General features: G+C 40.8%; 1 protein-coding gene across 3 annotated transcripts in view; it reads right to left on the reverse strand.

The window, feature by feature from the left end:
* The window catches only part of OTULIN (OTU deubiquitinase with linear linkage specificity), an 85192-nt gene that overhangs the window by 50461 nt on the left and 7675 nt on the right, over positions 1-27056 (reverse strand). Inside the window, exons 2-4 of one of the 3 annotated variants that reach the window (XM_075212920.1) lie at positions 22895-23118; positions 9784-9879; positions 1209-1396 (exon numbers count right to left, since the gene is read on the reverse strand). The gene's annotated coding sequence lies outside the window, so the exon portion shown is untranslated. Of the gene's footprint in view, positions 1-1208; positions 1397-9783; positions 9880-10612; positions 10687-22894; positions 23119-27056 lie in introns of those variants that run through there. The other 2 variants (XM_075212919.1, XM_075212921.1) reach the window with 2 other exon arrangements.

Consider the following 27056-nt stretch of genomic DNA (forward strand, 5'->3'; position numbering starts at 1 on the left):
GCATTCTAATAACTGATATGCAATACACAGAGCTTTCTAGTGACCTCTATACAATACAAAGAACATAACATATACAATGCAGAATGCATTCTATAGATCTCTGTACAATACAGAGAGCATTCTAGACATCCCTGAATAATACAATGCACATGACTTTGTAATCTTTACCACCCAAATGTCTGACGGCTTTACTTTACAGAATTCTGACCTAAGGTGATTTTACTAAACAGACCTTTAGTCAATGGTAGCTTTACAATGCAACACCGCTCACCCCCAATCTCTTCGTGACAAAATGCAGACCTCAGATTTCAGGTGGCAACCTAAATTAATAACTTACTCCTCCTGTGGTTCCACTGTGTCTCCTGGGATCCTTGGGGGCTTGTTTGGCTATACTAGGATGCCATTCACCAATCAGTACTTCTGATACTCTGGTGAATGGTCAGCGCCATCATATCCAGTAACTGTGTGGCTGCAAAGTGCATAGCCGTGCTAGGCAGCCAAGAGGCAGGTAGAGGATGTGCCATGATCATTTTGATTGTTTGTACAAAATTAAAAGCCTGGCCAAAATGCCCCTTGACCTAGCCTGTCCCTTGTTCTACATAATAGTGATGTTAGGATAGTTAACCCTAAAGAGGGATTTGTGCTTTCCTCTGCAATTTTGCGCTTTGTAAGCGAAGGTCAGTGTATTTCTTACCAGCTTGCGCACACTAAATCATGATATGAGTTAGGTAGAAGTCACACACAAAGAAAGAGATGAAGTCCATTTTCAGCAGCGTATAAGCCACTGGACTACTAGTGCCTCAAGCCTCAGATGACCAAATTAGCATGTTGGAAAGAAATAGAACATAAGAAATTTAACTTTATGTTCCCCTCCTATTCCGGATTCCTGTGCGGATTACTTAATTGTCAGTACTGTCATCTATCCCTGAAGTGCTACAGAAACTTAATGAGCACAACTGCTGTGTTTAGGTGCTTGTAACGACACATACAGGTATTTTCACATAGACAATGCATGCGAATGTCAATGAAAACTTAGTTGATAAATCTTCCTCATGCTTTCCTGCATAAAAAGGAACTTAGTATACTAATTAACAGTGCTTCTTCTGTAAGTGCTGCAAATTATACATACCTCTTATATCTATCTCATAAACATTCATTATATAAATATCAATCTGAAAACTATGAAATAGGAAATGTTAATGTTTTACCTTTTATATATCGGATTTGCATCTCTTCCATCCCATCCTGCAGCATGGTTGTATGTGTTGTTCAGGATCCATGCCCAGAGTGATTTCATTATACTATCCCAAGCAATGTGTTGAACACTTGCCAAGAGTTGTTCTCTTACACAATGGGCAATCCTTTTAGTGGCTGGTCGGAAAAGAAAATCTGTGTCCTATTTTTATAGAAGTTAGATCGTAAACTAAAAATAATCATTTCACTGTATTTTACATCCTAATGAGACACTAGCTCATGTAAAATAAACAAAATTTGCACATTTTATGGATATTTAAGTAGCTTTAACTCTCTCTGATATATGGACATATTAGCTACAGTGTGAACCAGTTGGTCCCCCTTGCTACACAGGGGGACTAGTTACATCAAGCTGGTCCATTTTATCTCACATGCTGTGTGCAAATATTTGAAAAATATCTTTCTTTATCCCCCTTGCTATGACAGTTTTGTTAAACAATACACCAGTTTTTCTGCCTGCAATATTTACTGTATCTGTAGATATAATATTTTTACATAACATGCATTTCAATTTCTTATTCATTAATATGGGTATCTATTTCAGTGTACATGGAATGCATAAATAACTGGTATCATTTGGAATGTATCAATGTTAGAATAAAAACTATATAAACTATAGCAAATATGCTGCTATTATATTTCAAAATGTATGCACATTTTTATCACTTTAGCTGCTGCACAACCTTTTTTTTTTTTATTGGGATGCAATTAAACTTAACTTGATTAAATGTGTCAAATACATTAAACATAAACGTCTTTGCAATCATGCCACACATCAGTTGTGCCATGAATTGGTGCACTGCGAGAAGGGGCTTGGTCAAACCATGTATTAGGTGTGGTTACATCAATTCAGAAGTTAGTCATGCCTGCCCCAGTAACACATTTGGCCTGCCTCACCTCTGTAGTAACACGTGTCCCTATTCTCTAGTAACATATTCTCCTCACCTCTGTAGCAAATCATTTCTCACTGTCACCTCCTTACCGCTGTAATAATGCAACTACCTCACCTCTGTGTTCTGCCCTCTTACCTCTGTTGTAACAGATAACCTCCTTTACCGCTGTATTGACACCACGCTCACCTCTATAGTAACAACTTTTTCTCTTCACTCTAACACATTTCTCACCCCGCCCCCTCCTCTGTAACACATTCCCCTCTGACTTCTGTAAGTTTACATCCCCTACATCACCTCTATAGCAACACACCACTCCCATCACCTCTGTAGTAACACATTTCCCTTCTGTGGCAACACATTCTCACCTCTCCATCCTGTAGCATGTAGCAGCCCAATCTCAGTTCTTCCCCTCATAGCAGCAGATTCCCCCTTCAACCCTCTACAGTAATAGCCCCATGCCCCGTAGCAACATATTGCCTTGGAAATTACTTGTCCTCCCAGGGAGTTAGATATCGGGATCTATTTAGTAGGATACAGTGGTGACAATCACTATACTATGTGAATTGTAACACTGCTGTAATTTGCCATGCTTTGGTTTCTCTTTGAGCCCCAGTGAAGTCCCCCCTCCTCAACAAACTCTATTTAACCTAATGCTGCTGATGAATGGAGGAAGTGCTATGTTCATAGCACTGCCATGGGTGAGGGATGTAGCGAAGAAGCTGGAAAGGCTTCAGCTGGATCCCATTAAAATTACAGGTAACATCATTCTGAGATTGGATTAACTTGCTGCGAAAATCAGATCTTTTGCAGTCTCTATATTGATATATGGAGTTTGTGTTAAGAAACGTTAAATGGTTTATTTGCAGGAGAAATGTATGATTTGAACTCTTCATAAATTTTGCAATGGCCATTTCACGAGAATCTTTTATTGGAGATCGCAAGTCTAATCACCAGAGTAGTAAAAGAACAGTCTGTCAGCATATCAGAGTGAAGCTCATGCACTCTGATTTGCTACTAGACTGACCTCACTGTCGAATGCTTGGTGTTGTACAACACTGACCAAGTGCATGACATTTAAATGCTGGGCTAGCAAAGTATAGGGGTTGGGGGCTATGATTCTGGACCAGTAGACCCCAGTTATGTGCTTCAAAGCATGTGAAGGGACTTCACTGTGCATATTCTGACCCTGCACATGCTCAGTATAGCCCACCAAGCCTGGAACATCTGTCCTCTGTACCCTCCATTTGCCCCTCCCACACTTTTTATGGCACTCCTCAAAGGAGGAATTACCATAGTTGAAGAGAGTGCAAGTGCTATTGCCCCTCCCCCTACCCAGCTGCATCCCCTGAAAGCCTGGTAGTTCGCTTTGGGCCCTGTAGAAATACTACAGCAGTACATTAAAACATATTTTCTATTATAAACCTTATATAGGCATGACAAAACATGAACTATGTATTCCCATTAATGAAAACATTAGAGGTATTCTTCTACAGGACATTAAATGTCTCCTTAGGGCTGTTTTTTCCCTTGGTTTTCACCAACTTCCTAAAGACAGATCAACTCACAACTCTCCTTCTAGCACACAGTATTTCTCAATTCGCCCAAAAAATTAAATAATCTTAGATTAATTATAATGTAACTTAATAAATAAATAAAAAAAAGTATGTACATATATTTTATGAAGGGATGGACAACTTTGAAAGGGATATAGTCGCTTTTTATATATTTGAGTATGTCAGTTAATGAATCCAACAGCTGATAGGCATAGCTGTGTCTGATTGTGTTGGCTATTAGGCAGTGCATAATAGAGTCTGCTCATGCTTGTGCAGTATATGCTGTTTTTCGGATTTCAGATACAGGTCTAAAATTCCTCTGAACAAATTACTGAATGGTAAGGAAATGCGTCAGTCTGTGATATTACTGCATACCCCTTGGAATACCAAGTGAAGAACTTTTGTAATACTGGGTAGCTTACCAAATTGTAACCTTGAGTGAGAAATTGTTTGCCATTTATTCCATTGTTGGCATGTGAGTATCCAATCAGAGCCGTGGGTGAGAACAATGTCTTAAATCCCGATAAGACTGGCTGGTTCTGGAGATATATCGGCATTATTATTATTATTATTGTACATTTGTAAGGCGTTACAGTACTCTGCAGCGCCGTACAGTAGGGAAAAGAGAACATACATAAAACAAGGACATAAAAGGCAAACAAAATAAGTGCAGACATGAAAACAGAGGGCATGTAGGATCCTGCTCATTAGAGAGCTTACATTCTAAGTGGAAGAGGGCACAGCTGAAATAAGAGGAGCAAATGTTCCTTAGAGTGGAGATTGGAATGGTTGTGATGGTGCTTTAGTGTGAACAGTATAATCAGGAATAAGATTAGCTCAAAAAAAGAGATGGAATTGCAGAAAACATCTAAAGATTTGAATGCTGTGGGAAAGCCTGATTGGGCAGGGTAAGGAATTCTGTAAGTGGGGAGCAGCACGAGAGAAGTCTTGTAGGCGGGAGTGGGAGGTGATTACCAGAGAGGAGACCTGGCGCAAGTCAGAGATAGATCTGAGATTGCGGGAGGGAGAGTATTTTGATATGAGATTTCAGATGTATGAAGGGGTGGTGTTGTTGAGGGCTTTGTAGGTAAGGTTGAGTAATTTGAATTGGATTTTGGAGGATATCGGGAGCCAGTGTAGGGATTTGCAAAGTGGTACAGCAGATGTGGAACAGTGAAAGAGGAAGATCAGCCTTGCAGCAGCATTTAGGATGGATATATGAGCGTCGGGAATGCCAGATAGCAGGAGGTTGCAATAGTCAACGGGATGATAAGAGAATTGGTAAGAATTTTGGTAGCATGTTGAGTAAGAAGAATGTGTATTCTGTCAATGTCTTAAGGTGGAATTGACAGTACTGAGAGAGAGTCTAGATCTGAGGAATAAAGCATATGGTGGAGTTGAGTATAACACCAAGGCAGCGGCTTGGGAGACTGAGGAAATTGTGTTATCGACAGTGAGGGAGATTTGAGGGGAGGCAGTGATTCTGACAGGTGGGAAGATAGTAAGCTCTATTTTGGGCATGTTGAGCTTTAGGTGGCGGTGGGACATTCATTTGGAGATAGCTGAAAGACAGTTGGTTACACGAGATTGTACAGAAGGAGAGAGCTCAGAGGAAGAGATATAGATTTGAGTGTCCTCAGAGTAGAGGTGGCACTGGAGGCCTAATGAGCGAATTGGTGCCCCAAGAGAAGGGAGGATCTGCCAGATGTAGTAACACTAAAGGAGCGGTTTGAAAGGTAGGAAGTGAACCAGGAAAGAACTGTGTCACGAAGGCCAATGGAGTGAAGAAGAAAGTGATCAACAGTGTCAAAAGCAGCAGAGAGGTCGAAGAGAACGAGTATGGAGAAATGACCCTGCAGTAAGTAGATCATTGATTACTTTTGTGAGAGAAGTTTCAGTGGAATGTTGGGGGTGGAAGCCTGATTGCAGAGAGCCGAGAATGGAGTGAGAGGAGAGTGTTTGTACACTAATCGCTCAAGTAGTTTTTTAGGCAAAGGGGAGGAGAGAGTGGTAGTTGGAGAGAGAGGCTTGATCGAGAGATGGTTTCTTCAGAATTAGTGAGATGAGTGCATGTTTAAAGAAGAATGGAAATGTGCCAGTGGAGAGAGACAGGTTGAAGAAGTGAGATAGAGGTAGACATGCAGTGGAGGAAAGGGAGCAGAGAAGTTGGGAGGGTAGAGGGGACAGATGTAGGGTGAGATGATAAGATAAGGGTAGAGACTTAGTCTTCAGTTACTAAAGAGAATGAATTAAGGGTGGATTGTGGAGTGTAGGTGAAGTTGGATGGAATGTGTGGAATTAGGCATGAGAAAATTATCTTGTCGAATGGTGTTGATTTTGTCTTTAAAGTAGGAGTCAAAATCATGGGCTGTGAGGGTGATAGGGAGAGGAGGTGCAGGTGGCCAGATAAGTGCATTTAAAGTGGCAAAGACGGGTTGGAAAACTGGATGGATAATAGAATTCTGAAGAATGTTTGTTTGCCAATTGAAAGGGCAGTGCTGTAAGATAAAAGGATGAATTGATAGTGGAGGAAAACGGGATAGGAACAAGATTTCCTCCAGTGGTGCTCTGCAGTGCGGGAGCATTTTTGTTGGTAGCTGATCTGTTTAGTTGTGCCATGGTTGGGGTTTGTCATTTTTTTACATTTTGTCTGGAGAAGGAAAAGTGAGCACTACCATCAGTCCTGCGTCATGTCAACAGTAAAGCATCCTGAGACCGTTCATGTTTAGGGTTGCTTCTCAGCCAAAGGAGTGGGCTCACTCACAATGTTGCCTATGAACACAGCCATGAATAAAGAATGGTACCAAAACATCCTCCAAGAGCAACTTCTTCCAACCATCCAAGCACAGTTTGGTGACAAACAATACGTTTTCCAGCATGATGGAGCACCTTGTCATAAGGCAAAAGTGATAACTAAGTGGCTTGGGGATCAAAACATCAACATTTTGGGTCTATGGCCAGGAAACTCCCCTTAATCCCATTGAGAACTTGTGGTCAATCCTCAAGAAGCCGGTAAACAAACAAAACCCCACAAATTCTGACAAACTTTGCATTGATTAGGCAAGAATGGGCGGCCATCAGTCAGTATGTGGCCCAGAAGTTGATTGACAGCACGACACGACGAATTGCAGAGGTCTTCAAAAGAACGGTCAACACTGCAAATATTGACTCTTTGCATAAACTTAATGAAATTGTCAATAAAATCCTTTAACACTTATGAAATGCTTGTAATTTTATTTCAGTATACCATAGCAACATCTGACAAAAAGGTCTAAAAACACTGAAGCAGCAAATTGTGAAAACCAATACTTGTATTATTCTCAAAACTTTTGGCCATGACTGTAAGTGCTAAAATTATTCGTTTCTTCATATTTATATGTTTCAGCGGAGTTAGAGAACAACACCAATTGATTTTGTTTGTTTATTCTTTATATATATATATATATATATATATATATATATATATATATATATATATATATATATATATATAATATATATCACACATGCCGGAATGGTTTTATCTTTTCTTAAATTTAAGATATTGATATCTGTAAATCATAAACAGTATGATTTTGATTATTTATATTATTTTGATGTTATGTTTATTAAATAAATATATACATTTTCTAGATATCTGTGTCAGTGGTACTTGTGATATGAATTGGAACAACTCTCAGCACTGTACTTTGTTCTCTTTCTAAAGATAGATGCAGAGGCAATAAAAATAGATTATTTTTACAAAAGAAATCTATGTTGGTTTACATCCCTGCTGGGCTAAATAATGAATTTCAAATTCATGTCTCTTTGATTTGCATCATCACTTCAGCAAAGATACTATTTAAATTGAATTAATTTTTTTTTTGCTAACTGATATACAGTCTATGTATAAGGATACAATTTTAACTTAACGTTATATGTAAATGTGTAATTTTTGTGGTAGTTTGCATACCTCCCAACATTTAGAATAATGTGGAGGTTATTAAAACTGCCGGATATACTAAAAGTCTATTATATGGTAAATAGATATTTCCGCCTTGTCGCTTTTATCCTCGCTGTTATTATTTAGCTGGTCTAAACTGTGTCGGGCACATCAGTGCCGTTAAAAAGACTACCACCGTGTGGTTTTACACGCTCATCTTCAGGAATTGTTTCATGATTTAGTTAATATTGGCACAAACACTTTAGTCTTTAAGTTTTGTTTTTAACAATCCATCAAGGCACATTTATTATGTTTGAATATGCTTTGCTACCAGGATGCCTTCAATACATTTTTATTTTTTTTTGCCGGAATGGTGTCTCTGGATATCAGTATTGGTTCTTTTATATCATGCATATTGGGTTATGTCATTTCCTTTTATATAATCTTTAATCATGAAATAAATATAACAAAACGTAGAAGAAGAACAATGGCAGTGTGCAAGAGAATAGGAAAAATAGGGGAGGGAAGAGAAGAAAGTGTCCAGGAAGCCACAGTGTCCAGTCCGAGAAGATGTTAGGCAAGAAGCAAATCTTGCTTCAAATGACCCAAATGTATAGTTCAACATATGCAAACTCCAGGAGAAAATGTATTCAATGTGGATATTAAAAAAGGCCATAAACAAATCTGAAAATTGGCAATTTTAAAAATCTTAACATAGAACAGCAATTGGTAGCACTGCATTCTATGATTTATTGTTTTGAGACAGCTGTGTATTTTTAAATATATATTTTATGGCAAATTAGTTTATTGTGCCTTTTGATTTCATATTTTTACAAAAGAAACTTGGCTATGCTAGAGTGCAACATTTTCTTACTGCAAGAAGCTGAGGTAGATTGTGAGTGGTATTCTAGGTTTAGTAGTTAGCCAGACTCTTTTCTTCCGAACAAAGATACTTATTTTTCACAAAGTTTGTGCTACTCATCAAGTGTCCAGTTGTACTTTCAATAGTATGCATTTTCACCAAACCAGATGCACTTTATATATAGTAGGAAAGCAAATATGTATGTGCACAAACATCAGTGCAATAAAAAACATTATAACGCACACACGACACATGGAAAGAAGACAGTTCTAATGTCCCCATACTCTCATTTCTTATTTAACACATAAAAGAAATTGGTACGAAGAGTATATTAGAAAAAAAATGAAAATGCTGTCATCTATTAGGGTGTAGTACAGAAGTAATAGTATGCATAACTTTGAAGTGACTTTTCTTTACTTGTGCAAGCATATATATTGACATTTAGGCTAAATGATTGCACAGGGCCAATAGTGGGGAAATAACATAATGTATGTGTTACCTCAAAAGAGAGACTGGGGGATGATACTCCATTCAAGCACGCCCCTTTCTGGGTCAGTAATCAGGATAGTTGGGAGGTATGGTCTAGTGAGAGTTGAGGCATAATTTATGTATTGATAAAGTATACCATTGTCTAAGATTGACTTTCCATATCAGGAGACTTGTCAGAAATGTGACTTTTTATGGATTTAAGCAATTCTGTAAATATCAAAAACAGTAAATAGTAGCTTATTGAAATCTATCTATTAGGGAGTATCCATAATTCTATAATGCCAAATAAAAGAGGTTAGATTTCTAGTGATCGTCCATTTTATATTTGGACACAAACAAGCTGTCTAGCACCTAAAGTGAGTCTACTAGAAAAATGTATGAACTATTTAATTTTCACTACATAGTTAAAATCATAACACTCAGGAGTTCCTTGGCATGCCCACTGCCTGTGTCAACTTGTCCACTTACTGTGCAGCAGCTAGAACAGCATTGTGGGATTTGAGCAACAATCTGTTTTTCCACCCATCTATACACAGCTTGTGAGATTCCAAAATATGTATAATAGGGTTGAAGAACTGAAGACTGCACATTGCAACCTTTGCTTCTGCTCAGCAGTCTACATCTGCTGGGAATCCTAAGCGACACCTGCATTTTTTAATGGATGACCGTGGATGAGGTGAGTACTATCTTTGCCCATGGAACGTTCAGAATTAATTTTTACCTTTTTATGGAAAAACCCTTTCATTGAGCTACTTTTTGCCACAATATCCTATAATAAGCCTTTTGCGAAAGGTATCAACTGCTTCTCACCGCTGATTAGGAATGATGTTCACACATTTCAGTTGCTAGATTTGTTCTAGTTCACTCAGGTGTCTTAGACAGTCCTTGTAACCCATTGGTGTAATCCTAGAAAACAAAATGTCAGGGATACACCAGTCATGAAGGTGAGCATATTACGGAAATGCAGAGCATGTTGTGAGAAAAAAAGTGAGAGCAATCATGCAAAATAGATGGTGAAGTTTATCTAAGGGTGAGGCAAATGTGATAATAAACATGTAGGCGATGTTCATAGTTCAAGCAATATAAGAAACAGGAATTGTGAATATAGTTTTGTCACATAACCCAGCATAAAAAACAAGGGGCGTGATATGATGCAATTGGCAGAATAAGAATAAGGGCCACCTGGAATGGTTTCTATTGCACTGTCTCTGCCAAACAAAATACCAGGGCTTCACCCTAGTCCAATTACACTACTGCTATAAGTGGTCTGCATCTTGAATGGGCCACAAACGTCAATCTCCTAGTAATTCTGAGGCACTAGTAATCATTGATTAGTTGAACAGTAATATTTTATTTCATGCTTCAGTCTTAAAGCAGATTAAAACAAATGTATTTGGAATATTTCCCTCTTCATTTCCTCTTAAAGTCTAAATAAAAATCCCAGTACCTGCTATCAAAAAGCATCTCTGCTAGAAGGATGCTTCACCATACCACACTTCACTCTACAGATTATATTTATTGTGTCCCTGCTTTATAAAATATATATATATATCTATCTCAGGAAGCCATGTACTATAATGTTTATTGTTTTTGTTATTATGAAAATAGTTATTTGCAGTTTATTTTCTTATACACTCACAGTATCTCCGTGCTGTTTGCTTTCTATCTGTCCCAGCATCTAATTTCTGCTTCCTCTTACATCACAGTCACATGTTTATCCTGTGTGACGAACACTTAAAGATACACTGACTTCATTTCTGTCTTTCTGTGATATGTATGCTGCAGTATACTAGAGCATTTCTTGGGGAATGGGCCACACATAGCACATTTAGTTTTGCCTAAAAAGGTTGATCTTGGTGTCACCTAACCACTAAACCTATCCCCTATATTTTGAAATAACTTATTGAACATTTTATGGATAAATCATACCACCCAACAGGATTTGCGTACCCTGAAAGGGGAGATGCTTCATGATAATGCAGATGTGTTGAAGGGATCTGGGCGTGGTTTGGGCAGAACATAGTACAGATAGAAAAGAGCAAGGATGGAGGTATATGAAGTACAATAAATACATTACATGATCTAGAAGGAATATAACATATTTGGCCTTATGCCAGTTTGCCTAGTGTAAATTGCTTGAATTCGCTATGCACATAGAGGCCGCAGACATATGCAGGAATGTGGAGTGGTTCGCATCTGACACTTCACATCTGAGAAAGTGGCGGTGGCTTAAATGTGTGTATGATGCTCCCCCATATGCCAGCGCTACTTCTAAAACTTGCACAGTTAGTCTAGTAATTAAAGTGTTACAACACCCATGCCAAAAAATGGTGACTGGTGGGGACGCACCAGTATGCGCAGCGCTCCCTGCCACGCTTACTGGACTTACCTTGTTTTGTCGGGCCTGCTTGGATAGGCAGAACGGGGTAGGGAATGGGTGTGCAAATGTAGTCCATTTACAGTGATGATGTGTTCACGCAAGTGCAGACTCATGCAGATCGGCATATACACGTATCAGCTGTATATCATTTGTGGGTACCTGATGGCAGGTGCACATATGATTGCTGCTGATGATGATTGTTATCAGCATGGATCTTTGCAATGGTTTAAAAAAAGAAAAAAATCATAAAAGGAACTCCTCTCCCTATGTGCTGCCAGCACCAGTGCTCATAGACTAGACCAGGGGTCAGGGAACTTTTTTACCTTTTATCCCAAAATATATTTAGATACGCCGACATTACCCCCTTGATTTGAAAGGAAGGAAATCATATATTATTAATTATTGGAATTCAAAATTTTATTGGATCTATTCAAAATTTCTTTGAAAGCTTCAACTTCAAAACTTCAGGTTTTGGAGAAATGATGTTGCAACTTTTTGACTGCCTCCTCGTGCAATTTTGATGCCTTTGCAGCTGTTGACATCCAAAAATATGACAGATCTGCTTTGTTTTAAAATGCAATACGTGCTTCATTATTGCCCTTGAGGCTCTTCTGGTACAACAGCAATTTCACATTTAAAGGGATGTACAATGTAACTGACAGCATGTGAATCGGCAGCATTACCCCCAGGAATTTCAATTTTACCCCATTTGGGGTAATTTACCCCTGCTCCCTGACCATTGGACTAGACCAGTGTTTCCCAAACTTTTGCAGTTCGCGGCATCCTTTAGAGTCTCCATAATTTTTTCAAGGCACCCCTCCAAAATAATTACCGAGTAGTCCCGTTTTATAAGTTGTCAAAAAACGTAATAAGTATTTAGGTCATGACATAAATACTTATTTCGTTGTATGCAAAAATTATACACATAAATCCAAGGGAAAAGAATATATTTATATAATTTTTTCAATTATATTTCTGTCAAAGAATAATTTACAGCTAACTCACACTGTGCCCCTTCATCCGCACACTGCCCTCCTTCATCTCCACACACTCTGTGCCCTCCTTCATCTTCACACACTCTGTGCCCCCTGCATTCACACACTCTGTGCCCCCTGCATCCACACACTCTGTGCCCCCTTCATCCACACACTCTGTGCCCCCTTCATCCACACACTGTGCCCCCTTCATCTCCACACTCTTTGCCCCTGCATCCTCTCGCTCTGCCCCCTCTGCATCCTTGCTCTGCCCCCTCTGCATCCTCACTCTGCCCCCTCTGCATCCTCACTCTGCCCCCTCCTTCATTCTTTTGCCCCTCCATTGCTGTTTCCTATCACCATTCCCCTCTGTTTCTTTACTTACCATACTTGACCTTCTTTCCTCTATTTCTTCTGTCTTTTCTTCTGTTTTCTTACCAATTCGGCGACCCGAAGAGGTCTGCCAAGAGACAGTGTGTTACAGAGGGTAATGGAATCCTTAGCATCTCTATTTGGATCTGAGGAGTCACTAGGAGAGTCAGAAGCCTGTTGTGAGAATGCAAAATGTAAAATGCCATGTCAGGAAAGGACAGACTTGTGATTTCAAAGAGAACAGGTGCCATGGTGGACAACTTCTATAATTGAGTTTCAGATATGGTTTTGGGGTAGAACTACTCAGATAATGCTTAGATTTAGTTATGCTGGATGTACATACGTGCTCAGCCCCCTTTAGTATCTTTTTATGTGAATATTTTGATTTTTCGCAAACAGACAATGGTTAGGAGCACCAAGGTAAAGCTTGTGTCTGTTGCTTTTAATTTGGCCAATCCAAGAAAAATTACTACTCTATTATTTTAGAGTATATCCAGGGGTCACTTCTCCCTGCTCATCCTCCTGGACCTATCCGCAGCCTTTGAAACCGTGGACCACTCCCTCCTATTGCAGACCCTTCACTCTCTCGGTCTCTCTGATTCTGTCCTCACATGGTTCACCTCATACATCGCCAACCGCTCTTTCTCTGTATTCATGTCTGGTTCATCCTCCCCCCCCGCCCTCCCTGTAGGAGTCCCTCAGGGCTCTGTTCTTGGCCCTCTATTCTTCTCACTCTATACTACCTCCCTAGGTGCTCTCATCACTTCATTCAGTCTTCAGTACCTATGGTTTGTGGCTTGGCAAATGTGTTTAGTAAACAATAATGTATTGTTTCTTGTAGCAAATATTCAAGACTTAACTGTCAGTGGGCCTTTACTATAATGTACTTGTTACATATTTCTATGTTAGCATTTGGAGGGTGGTCATTTGTTAGTCTAAGAGTGTATTAACATGTGGTTCTTCTGTCTTTCTTCTCACTCTACATAGGAGATAACAATTTTCCCTTACGCCCTTGGCTCCTCACTCCGATGTTGAGCCCACACACAGAGGTTGCATACAACTCGGCTCATATAGCCACCAGCTCGGTCATTGAACAGGATTTTGGCCTTCTAAAGGCAGATGCCTGGACCGGTCTGGTGGTGCACTGATGTATGCACCAAGTAAAGTATGCAACATCATAGCTCTGTATGTGGTGTTTCACAATATTGCTATCCGGAGTGGGGCTTCAGGGGTGGAGGACCATGTTGCTGGGATGGACGAGGTGGGGGAGCCTGAGCACAGACCTCGGGAGACAGATGAGGGTGCCAACTTCAGGCAGTATGTGATTGACACATATTTTTAATGTAAGTAAAATTTTGCATATGTGTTCCCTTTCAAATGTATAATACACAAATGCCCTTCGAATTTAAAATAACAAAAGTAACATTTTAAAAATACAGATTTTGGACACAAACATATAGCAAATCATACATGTGTTATTGTCCGAATGAAAGGGAATCCATAATAAATGTAAGAAAAATAGAGTGTAATGCGAGACAAGCTTTACTATCCAACTCAAACATGTTTGGCAATCTCTGCTTAGTTTAGTTTAGTTATTTATTACAAGCACTTTGACCCCAAAACAAACCAAATAACTTAATCTATTTTTTTCAAGCTATGATCTCACTAATGTTGCATGTTTGGAAAATAAATGGCCTGATGTTTCAAAACTCAGGCTTAACTTTCAAATCTTACATGACCCATATGCTTTGTTAATAATATCTATGGATTAAATCTCAGAATGTTATTTGCAGGCAATGGCAATGACATGTTTTGAAAATTAATTGCTAGCACTTTTTACCAAACACAATGATGACAGTGTTACAAATGCAAAATAAATTACATATTGACAGTGTTTTGATGTAAATGAGAAACATGCAACATTAGTCAAAAAACTGATATGTGACCATTTTAACAGCCTCTATGACCCACGTGCACCACCATGAAGGTGCTGGCAGGGAGAAGGGCCCGGAGCACTGACAGTTGGAGTCTGAGGAGGTGGCCATGGAGTAGGAGCCGTTTGAAGAATGTAAGTATCTATTGTTTGTTTACATTTAACATTTAGTCCTATTTTTAAGTGTGGGACCAGCATTCAAGTGGCGTTTTCAGAATCCGTAGGATTCAGACGTTGATTGGTCTCTCCACCTAGCCAACGTTGGGCAATCCACGGGTTTAATACATGATGGCACTAGTGTCAATTTTTCAGACAATCCACAACGGCCAACCTCCAAAAACAATATATATATGGAAGTCACCAGCCACTATTCTGAAAACTACTGTGTTGAGCATAACCTTAGACTTTACATGTTATGTCCCACTGGACACATTCATCTGCACAAATGAGTACACAATGTACATGCCTTAAAGTAATCTATGAGCTCAAGTTTTGTTTTTTGTTTTTTATTTCCCAACAGCAAAAGATGTAAGGCAGTTTAGAATCCTGTATTATCACACGTTGAACTACCTTGAAAATCAAACAACCCTGCCTATGTTTTTCTTCAATTAGCCATTATTGTTTGGTCATCACCCAAGGAACTAAATAACAAATAGCACTGTCTTCGTTTCTATGTATTGTGATTTTTTTTTATCATATAAATAAAAAATTTAATTTAATGAAATAGTCTCAGCAATCATTTCTAATGATCTCTCTGCTGGTTAGTACACTGCTGTACATCCTCTTCTCATTCACACCATTAACTCCATTGTAATTTGGGACACATTTAGACTTACTATCTACTTACACATCCTTTATTGTTTTGGCCTCAGCAACATACACCTCTTAACTCCCACTATATTTTGTGGTTCCAAATTGGCTTGTAGTAGGTATATTTTTGATTTTAGTATTTAACCCCTCTTCTCTTGGACCATGCGTTATGTGAATTTGTCTCTACTACCACATGTCAGCTGATCTTAGTCAAATCTATCTATCTGCACCTGACCTCAGTAAATGTGGACAAAGTAGGGTCATTAAATTTTAGAATTGTATGTGGCAACACTTCCTAGGGCAGGACATGTTAAAACCACATTTAAATATTGAAACTCCTGTTACAATCAGAACTTTGCTAACAAACTTGTGCATGGCCCAACATAAAACAGAAAGTACACACAATCAAGTCCCAAACCTTGGTGTCATACGCAAGACCACCCTCTGCTTTATTCCTCACACCCAGATTTGCTGCCAGTCCAGTTGAGTCCACCAGTAAAGCATTAACACTATCCCCCATTTTTGAATCTCACCTTCTTCTCCACATCTGCAATACTGAATTATGCGTGATCAGTCAATGTTCCATTCATGGCACAAATGTATACACACTTCAAAACATACTAAATGGTGGCGGTAGACACATCGTTATCTGTCACCACTTGCACACACCAGTCAGATGTTTAACTGTATTTTGGGGATTTAAAAGTTGGTGTTACAGGTAACCTTAGCATTTTGGTGAATATTGTCACAGTAAACCACACGAAATCACAAACAAACTGCACTTTGTCTCTTACACATAGTAATTTATTATTAGATATAATTATCCACGTGGTTAATGCCCATTATTGTCTGGTCTGCTTGTATTGGGTGTACCTTGTATGACTTTGTTTATTTTGTAGTTAAGAGTGAAAAGGATTTTACCAGCCTGAATATACAGTGTTAACGTTTAAACCGGATCACATGACCAGTTTATTAGGACATGCTGAATGTAAATAAACACAGCTGTTAGATAGGATCTTTTGCCAGAAGTGGAAATGGATCTTATTTCAAATTAACATAGAGATTGTCCAGTGAAATATCAATGTATTACACTAAATGCAGAATCTGGTTGGTAATATCTGCAAGCAGCATCTGAAACTGAGTTTGTAAATAATAGTTAGGACCACTTGTTACCATTGGAATACCAAACCCAGCTTCAACATGTGTTTTAAATTTAAAGTTTGCAAGCAACTTGCAAATACATTGCTATTATGGCACTATCATACACAGCAGTGTCCACCCTCCAGAATGGCAAACAAGCCCTGAGTACTCACCACTGCGACACATTCCCTATGGAGATGGGAAACCTCCACCGCCTCTACACATATGGGTTTACAACCATGTGCATTTAAAAATATCTCCCTTCACTAAGCTGTGTGTGTGTGTGTGTGTGTGTGTGTGTGTGTGTGTGTGTGTGGTAAAATAATGTAATAATGAAACTAAACACTGGTGCAGTGTAGGTCTAAAGATGGGCAGGTTTTACCTAAGTAGCACTAGTACTACTAGGTAAGGAATATACCCTGGCCGCATGGCCATGCTGTGACCTAGAGGGAGTTGAAAAGGAAAGGAAAGCACTACCAATCTGACAATGTGAAACTTTGTACAATCATGTCACAAGCAAGGGTGAATAAACTAAGCTAGTTACAACTAAATAAACAAACAATGCTAATATATTCACGTAGCCCACCCAAAGCAACCAAACTAAGATATGTTGAGTTATAATAGGACAAGCCCTAACCCTACTCAAAATCTTCCCTGGATTACCTAAGGCTTTTTTGTGTAAATTTTACTACAAGTAATTTCAAGAAACAAACCATGCTACACTGCAAGATGTGCAAATGAGTTCTCCATTTTGTATATAAATTACAGTATGTCTGTTTATTCACAATTGACATCATGTTTGAAGCATTTGTACAACACATTGTAAATTTAAATTGCACTCCACTGCAACATGTTTTGTCAAAACTGCATAATGAATAATTTCTTCTCTTAATAAACCACATAAGTGCGTTAAAAAACCCCTGTATATACAACACAGGCTCAGGGCCGGTGCTAGGGTCCTTGGCGCCCTAGGCACACTTTCAAAATCCCCCCCCCAGGCAAACTTTCAAAATCTGCGTCCCCCACCATCTTTCCTTACCTTATCTTGTCTCCATAAAGCTGCTCCTCTCTGCTCCGTCTCCTCCCCTCCACTCACTGACACTGTCGGGCAGTGATGATGATGTCAAACCTGACAGTCAGTGAGTGGAGGGGAGGAGACGGAGCGCCCCATCAGCTGTTGGAGAGGAGGGCGGCGGTGGTGATCTATAGCCCCTGCCCCCTCCCCATGGATTTATCTGAAGCTGTGCAGCGGCCGTGGAAGGTATGGTCAGCGGTCGCTGCACAGTTTTAAAGTTATTTTAATTCTTTGGCGCCCTCCAGAGCCCGGCGCCCTAGGCAACTGCCTAACCTTGCCTAATGGGAGCACCGGGCCTGCACAGGCTCCAGGTCAGGGCCGGACTGGGACCAAAAATCAGCCCTGGTATTTTTAAAAATCACTTGCCTAATATGGCGTAGGTCCCCCTCGTGCTACCAAAACAGCTTTGACCAATCAAGGCATGGACTTTACAAGATCTTTCAAGGTGTCCTGTTGTATTTGGTAACAGATCCTTTATTTTCTTATAAGTTGTGTTATGGGACCTCCACGGCTCTGACTTTCCAGAGATGCTTGAATGGATTCAGGGCCGGACTGGGACCAAAAATCAGCCCTGGTATTTAAGGTACACAGGCCCACCTTAGCTCCAGCAGGGAAGAAAACATGTGCCGCCACGCAGCGGCGGTGCCGAACAGGGCGTGACCTCATTGTGTTGTGGGTGTGGCCAACATGGGGCATTGATACATACATTATAATAATACATTACATTTATCATTTTAGACAAATACACAGGCACTACTGTTAGAAGCACACAGCTTTGCCTTCTCCCAAGTGTCCTTGCAGTCAGACCAAATTCAGGACTGCCCCACCAGATTCAGGACAGTTGGCAGACTGTCCTGCTCTCTCCTACCTGTCTTGGTCACTTTCACCACTTGTATCAGCTAGTTTCTTTAGCTCAGTTCATTCTTGTCTTGATCCTGGAATATTGGATGCCCTATTTTGAAAAAAAAAAATGGATATATGAGATTTAGAAAACCTCCGGTGTTAAAACAATAGCACTCACGTTTTATAATTAGGCCTCCCTCCAGTTCCCACAATAATAGTATTCACATTTAATAAGTAGACCTATTTCCCTCCAACCAGCCCCAACATTAAATTAACAGTATACCCATTTACTCAAAACATATTTCCCTCCCTCCAAACAGCAATAAATTAAATAGCATTAAAGTGTAATAAATATAGCCATTTTTCACAACCATCCCCGACAATAAATAATTCATATTCACATTTAATAAATAGCCCTCCTCCCTAATATCAGCCCCATATTCAACTGATAGCCCTAAACCACCCCAGCATTAAATTAAAGGTTCCTTCACCTCACCTTAAATAATTAGCCCCCACCTACACTCCACCATTAAATAGCATACCTCCCACACTATATTAAGGTCCTCCCTTCCCTCACATATTATATTAAAATACTGCACGCGCGCACACACACACACCATGTGAACATGGCCAAATGCACACTATAGCAACATGAGGCCACACACACACTATTTGCCAAACAGTCACACTATTAGCCACACAGACACACTATTTGCCACACTATTACCCACACAGACACCCTATTACCCACACAGTCACACAATTTGCCACACAGACACACTATTAGCAACACACACACTATTTGCCAAACAGACACACTATTTGCCACACAGACACACTATTAGCCACACACACTATTTGCCACACAATAGCCACACTATTTGCCACACAGTAGCCACACTATTAGCCACACTCACTATTTGCTACACAGCCACACTAATAGCCTCACACACACTATTTGCCACACAGACATATAGATATTTACTTTCCTCACCATTGTCAGTTGTATATGCTGATAACGATATGTATCTTGTTATATTGATCTCACAATCAGAGAGGAATTAGATCATTGTATAACATCTGTGCAAATTCATTGGGACATTTATGAAAACTGGTGTAGCAAACCAATCAGATTCCAGCTGTTATACCAAGCGATCTGCAGCATAGTACTGAACTGTTATACCAAGCAATCTGCAGCATAGTACGGAAATATTATACCAAGCGACCTGCAGCATAGTACTGAACTGGAATACCAAGCGCTCTGCAACATAAACAAACAGAAGTCACACACGCACAGACATTTACCTTACATCCAGCAGCAGCACTCTGCGCGCAGCCCGGCAGAAGGAGAATCAGTGACAGCCGCCTATGCAAGTAATCACATGGGACGGCACCACGTGACAGGTGCTATCTCATGTGATTGCTTGCATAGGCGGCTGTCACTGATTCTCCATCCGCCGAGCAGCGCGCAGAGTGTTGCTGCTTGGCGGGCATGCGGACCGGCCCATCTGGCCATCGGCCCTTCTGGCATTTGCCAGAAGTGCCAGGTGGCCAGTCCGGCCCTGCTCCAGGTCAATAAAACCTTTGCTTGTGCAACATTAAGAGGTACACACATATTTATGGACCTCGCAATAAGGATCAGACAGCTCGAAATGTATCTTTATTTGTAAGAAATGCCACAATTAAGCATCCATGCTTCTCACTCAAGTTCTGGGGGTAAATGTATCAAGCTGAGAGATTTCCGGCGGGTTTGAAAAGTGGAGATGTTGCCTATAGCAACCAATCAGATTCTAGCTATCATTTTGTAGAATGTACTAAATAAATGATAGGTAGAATTTGATTGTTTTTTCAAACCCGAAGGAAAACTCTCAGCTTGATCTATTTACCCCCTAGTATACTCATACGTTACACACTTGTCCTGTCACGAAATCCGAGGCTGTGTGAAGGATCCCCTGGATCTGCCGGGTTTTGACACTGCTCACTCAGGGTAGGTGGTAATCACCAGGGATCCCCGCAAAGAGGTATGGTCTTAGCAGCCCCTATACCTCAGGTCGCAGTCCCCTGAGAGAGTACCAGGCAGAGTGGTAGGAGGAGACAGATGATAGCTGGACACTAGAGGTAAGTTGGACTAACGGCAATAGAATCACTGGTGCAGCGGTGGTTCAATATAGGCAATGGAGTAGAGATGTAGAACTAATCTGGCACGATGATAGTAAATCAGGATAATAGAAATAGAGTTACTGGAGCAGCGGTAGTTCAATACAGGAAAAGGAGAGGAGATGTAGAACTATATCTGACAGGATGATGGAAACAGAGCAATGGCAGTAGAGTCAGTGGGACAGTGGTAGTTTAATATAGGCAACGGAGTGGATATGTAGAACTATAGCTGACACGATGGAAGTAACTCAGGAGTTGTAATGGAGTCACCGGAACAGCGGTAGTTCAATATAGGTCGCAGTGTGGAGATGTAGAACCGAGCTGACACAAAGGTAGTAATAGAGTCACTGGAACAGCAGTAGTTCAATATAGGCCGTGGTGTGGAGAAGTAGAACCGAGCTGACATGATGGTAGTAGTCATGAGTAGTGACGGAGTCACTGGAACAGCAGTAGTTCAATATAGGCCGTGGTGTGGAGAAGTAGAACCGAGCTGACATGATGGTAGTAGTCAGGAGTAGTGACGGAGTCACTGGAACAGCAGTAGTTCAATATAACAGAAGAGAGTCGGATCCTATTACTATGGTATTGAGCACGAAGAAAAGGCATCTGACAGGTGAAACCAGGTGGTTTAAATACCCCTCCATGATACTGTGGGCACTGAGGAGCGAGTATGAGGTCTGAAGAAGAAGGAATAGATCTGCACATGCGCAGACCCGACAGCAAGATGGCAGCCACCATCCGAGTATGTGGCCGGAACGCCAGACTCAGCGAATGCAGGAAAATGGTAAAGGCGCTGAAGCCCATTTGCGGGGGCCGGCGTGTTACATGTCCCCTGTGCCTCAAACAATTTTAGGCCCTTAAACTAGTGATTTGCATTTACAATGTTCCTCGGATTTCGCTGGTATTGTTTTGTGTGTGTGTGTGGGGAGAGGGGGGTGGTTGTGTATGTGTTTATCTACACCCACCAAAAATTTGACAACATTCATCAATTGATCAACATTCACATAGCTGGCCCATTTGTATAGTAATCAGTAATTTTGGTGTTTGGATATTAGTATTTTAAGTTATGTTGACTCAGTGAACTGATTTAACAGTGTACTCACAAACAACAATATGTTTACATTTTTAATTTCAGCATAATATTTAGACAATAAACTACAAACAAACATTTTGAATTGTACGTCTAATTTTATTAGCATTAGACTCCAGGGAAAAAAAAAAAAAAATTTAACCCAATAAAAATAAAATAATTTTTCCCCCCGTTTTTTAGCACTTTAAGTTGCGGCTAAATGGGTCTGAATTCGAGTCACCCGGGATGGGCTCGGTGGAAGCATCAGGACTCTCTTGGTCAGCAGAGTGTGACCAACGGTGTGATGAAGGGGCAGGGGTGTAGGCCAGAGGGTAGCCTTTAGGGTGTGCCGAGTGGTGTGCAAGAGCCAGATAAGGGGCAGGAGACAGAGAGGGGCAGTAGCCAGAGAAAGGGCAGGAGCCAGAGAATTAGAAAGGGGTGAAAGTTTTGGATTAGTGAGCTGAGGGTCTGGGGTATGTGAAGGAGTGTCATTTAGTGGAGGGTGTTGTGAAGTTTGCTGATGCATTACGATTTGGGACAAGAGGGTGCACATATTTGTGAGGGTTGAATTTAGATTGAACATGTCTTCATCAAAGTATAGTATAGTGTATAGTCCAAATATACCTAGGGAATATAACGCCCGTGTTAGGAGTGGGTCGCAGCCGCTATCAATTCGGCCCGCCCCAAACAGAGACTCCTCAGAAATGACCACGGTAGCTCGCTCCTCAAGTGGTGTTAATAGGATTTTCTGTGGTGGGCCACCACCCGTTCTTTGAGCATGGCTAATCCTTGACTTATTTTTTTGACTTTTGTTTATAGTCAGCCCAGCTAGACAAATTAGAAAAATATATATTAGTTTTAAAATGCTTTAAAATAAAAAAACATGAAACATAATAGTGTAAACTTTCAATTTACACACATAAATCAGTCTCACACACATACTGCTAAATGTGTGCCTTGTCCAGGGTGGATAATTGTAAGAAAGTAACATGAAAATTTGTATGACTACACTTTGACACTACAATGGACATTTCCTATGTACAAATCTGGCCTTCAAATACAAATTACTTACACTGGCAAAATATGTGTGAAAGTAACAGTAGTCAGACTTTTACTATGTTTACACGAAACAAAAAAAATCATGGATTTGAAAACTCATTAATATTACCGTTTCTGTACTTCGTGGGGCATCCTCCGACACGGAGAGATGGCATTAACTTGGTCAGTTATTTCTTCCCAGTGGCGCAATTTTTCAGAAGCGGACTGACGTCTTGTGCTTGAATAGAATTTTTCTATTGTCATATCAGCAAGAATTTCAGGGTCGGAAAAATTAGGACGGTGCCTTGTTCTTTCAACATGACCTGTACATGGGCCAGCATCTGACATTTTAATCTATTATATAAAGAGAGTGTGAAAAATGAGAAATCAACCACAAATATATAAAACTTTAATTGTTTAATCCCCCCCTAAAACAATGCACTCCTCAGCCTCCTACATAGTTTGCAAGTACATGCATATTCGCATATTCGCACAGTGGCCTAGTGGTTAGCACTTCTGCCTCACAGCACTGGGGTCATGAGTTCGATTCCCGACCATGGCCTTATCTGTGTGGAGTTTGTATGTTCTCCCTGTGTTTGCGTGGGTTTCCTCCGGGTGCTCCGGTTTCCTCCCAAACTCCAAAAACATACTGCTAGGTTAATTGGCTGCTATTAAAATTGACCCTAGTCTCCCTCTCTGTCTGTCTGTGTCTGTGTGTGAGTGTGTGTCTATATTAGGGAATTTAGACTGTAAGCTCCAATGGGGCCGGGACTGATGTGAATGAGTTCTCTGTACAGCGCTGCGGAATTAGTGGCGCTATATAAATAAATGATGATGATGATGATGATGATATCAATGCTTATACATTTAAATTATACACCTCTAAGGTTTATAACATGTAAAAAAGTGGCTTACCTTAAGTCAGAGATTCATCTTTTTGCAAGCACTTCAAAAACACATTTCAAATTAAATTACATTGTAATCAACCCCAGATTGTTTTAATAAACAAAACTTATTTATTGCCAAATGCAACATCACAAAATAGGAAAGGAGTGAATAACCTATACAGCCTCAGTAAAAAACTCCACGCAAAAAAGTTTCCAAACGTTATAGATACAGGTGTCTGTAATTGCGACTAGCGATATACACTTCTCATACATCTGTAATGCCCCTCACCCCTCTTCTGAGGACCTGAATAATGAAAGACAATCGGACAGTTTCCATTCCTATAGCTACTTAATCTGCATTGTTTAAAGCACAAAGTACTCACCAATATCCAACTCGGGTCCCTGAGCACCCAAAACACAAATATATAATTTGGACAAAATTCTAAGGACAGGGCAAATGAGAGGCATAAGGATTATTGATAGTGATGACAATATTGTACATGTTTTTTTGGGTCAAAAGTTAGTCACTATATACATTTCAATGATTCAGGCCAACAATGCTATAGTTTGCTTACTCCTGGGTTTTGTGAAACCCATTAGCGGAGTGTTGCTATGACTGTGACACTTTTCATCTGTATATAGAGCAAAACAAGACTATTGCTAAGTTACAAATACAATAACATTGCTTTATGTCTAACAAGTTATGTTCCTATTACTAACCAACTATGTAATATCTATTGAGACATATCATATAGTATTTACTGTAAGAATGTTTTTGAAGTCACAAAGTCATATGCCATATAGTCCCTGGCATCAAAAAGTTTGAAAAAGAGCAGGAGTGAAGGAAGAGCAAAGATGCCTTTAAATACAGATTTATTTGCAAGTCCAGGTGTACATGTCTCATCCTAATTGCTAAGCATGGAAGACCCGTCTCATCGCTCTGTCTACACACCCCCTTGCTAGGATAGGATGGTTGAATGACAGGCAGTCATTTTACACACAGGTGTAGAAAAGGTCTGATTGTGATGTGAGCTCTCCCACACGTGCTCAGAGAGCAGAATATTGGAGAGTGGATTGTAGAAACACAAGATGAGATCCTCCATATTTGCTCGGAGAGAGCTAAGGGTGCTGACCGAGGGAATGGACAGCATGCCCTCTGGTCAGTACATCTCAAATGAAGCGTACCAAAGGGTGAGCCGCTATATCTGGTGGTGTTATAACCACCACCGCACAATAGTACAGCTTCAGTGGCGCTGGAGTGACCTACGCCGACGCCGGCCCCAGCTTTTGCCGGAGCTCAGGGAGGAGATAGTAAGATGTGAGTTCTCTATTAATGGGATAAAAAAACTGTAATACAAACACTTGCTTTAATATTATGAATAGTATCAAACTTTACTTTCAAACTTTGCCAAAGAGGTGACCTCCGCCAAATATAAATCTATCTCCAGATTAGAAATATAATTCCCCCCCAATGCCACATACTTAGACCCCTGTATCATAATTTTATGGTGGAACATTTACTTTCCTTAATGATTAATGCCCAAACTCCAGACCAATAAGCCATGTTTTGGATTCAAACTCATGACCCCAGTGCTGTGAGGCAGAAGTACTACCCACTAAGGCAATATGATGACATTACCTTACAGACATTTATAATATTAAAGTGGCAGATGTGTTATATTGCCAAAAGAGTTGAACGCCATCTTTGTAAACAATGCTCACAGTTGGCCTAAGATAATTTTCACATATTCGCAGGCCAAACACAAATGCCTCCTGCATTACCGTATTTCCCCATGTATAAGACGCACCTTTTTCCCAAAAATTTTGGGTCCAAAACCTAGGTGCGTCTTATACAGGGGTAGCGATACAGGCTCAGCGGAGGGGGGGGGGGGTGATCCAGTAGGAGGGGGACAGGCAGCGTGTCAGCGCGATCCAGCAGTCGGGGACAGTCAGCGGGGATGCAGAAGGCAGAGTGTCAGCGCGATCCAGCAGGCGGGGACAGGCAGTGGGGATGCAGAAGGAGGCAGAGTGTCAGAGCGATCCAGCAGGTGGTGACAGTCAGCGGGGATGCAGAAGGCAGAGTGTCAGCGTGATCCAGCAGGCGGGGACAGGCAGCGGGGATGCAGAAGGAGGCAGAGTGTCAGCGCGATCCAGCAGGCGGGGGACAGGCAGCAGGGATGCAGAAGGAGGCAGAGTGTCAGCGCGATCCAGCAGACGGGGAACAGGCAGCGGGGATGCAGAAGGAGGCAGAGTGTCAGCGTGATCCAGCAGACGGGGACAGTCAGTGGGGATGCAGAAGGCAGAGTGTCAGCGCGATCCAGCAGGCGGGGACAGGCAGCGGGGATGCAGAAGGAGGCAGAGTGTCAGCGCGATCCAGCATGCGGGGGACAGGCAGCGGGGATGCAGAAGGAGGCAGAGTGTCAGCGCGATCCAGCATGCGGGGGACAGGCAGCGGGGATGCAGAAGGCAGAGTGTCAGCGGGGATCCAGCAGGCAAGGACAGCTACCGTAATATTTTTTTTCAAAATTTCGGGGCCAAAAGTAAGGTGCGTCTTATACATGGGAGCGCCTTATACATGGGGAAATACGGTATATATCCCTAATCAGTCAGAAAGTATCTGGTTGATTTAATTATGATGGACCCTAAAAAAAATTAGACAATAAAACTGAGCTTCAACATCCCTAAGCCTAAAGCAAACATTGTTACAGGCCACGTGAAAGTAGTGTGTGCCTGTCATGTTTATATCCTTTTGGTAAAGATTATCTTTATCTGTGGTGCAAAATAAATGTTTCACAATGTCTGATCACATTATTATCGGACTACATCTATATAATTGATAACCAGGCTGATCTTTGAACAATACACTTATATGTTATATTTATTCTAACAGACTGTAGACATCGTGCAAGAAGGGAGAAGGAAGAGGTGGAGGCAGTGGTGGAGCCTCAGGAGGAGGTGGAGCCAGAGGAGGAGGAGGAGGTCGCGCCGGTAGGGGAGGCAGAGGAGGAGGAGGAGGTCACGCTGGTGGTGGAGGAAGAGAAGGAGGTCGCGACGGTGGTGGAGGCAGAGAAGGAGGTCACGCTGGTGGTGGAGGCATTATGTTTTTTTTAAGTAAAACATTGTAATACAGCAACAATGCACCTTGCCCTAACAAAGTTGCATTTGAGGGGGAGATGCATCTAAAATATGAGGACAGATTTATCATTGTGGTAGAGGGTGTAGTAGATCACATTTGAATGACAGAGTAAAAATGAAGCTATCAAGTGTTTGTGTGTTACATGAAAACAAATCATTACTTTCCTTATTAGCTAAATAATACTAATACTAGCCCTTTCAAAAACAAAACATTGGCTGGTTTGGACAAAGTTCCCTATATGTTCCTTTCATTAATGAATAAGTGTCACA

Source organism: Mixophyes fleayi, chromosome 5 (genome assembly GCF_038048845.1).
Source record: "Mixophyes fleayi isolate aMixFle1 chromosome 5, aMixFle1.hap1, whole genome shotgun sequence".
Classification (NCBI taxonomy): Eukaryota; Metazoa; Chordata; class Amphibia; order Anura; family Limnodynastidae; genus Mixophyes; species Mixophyes fleayi.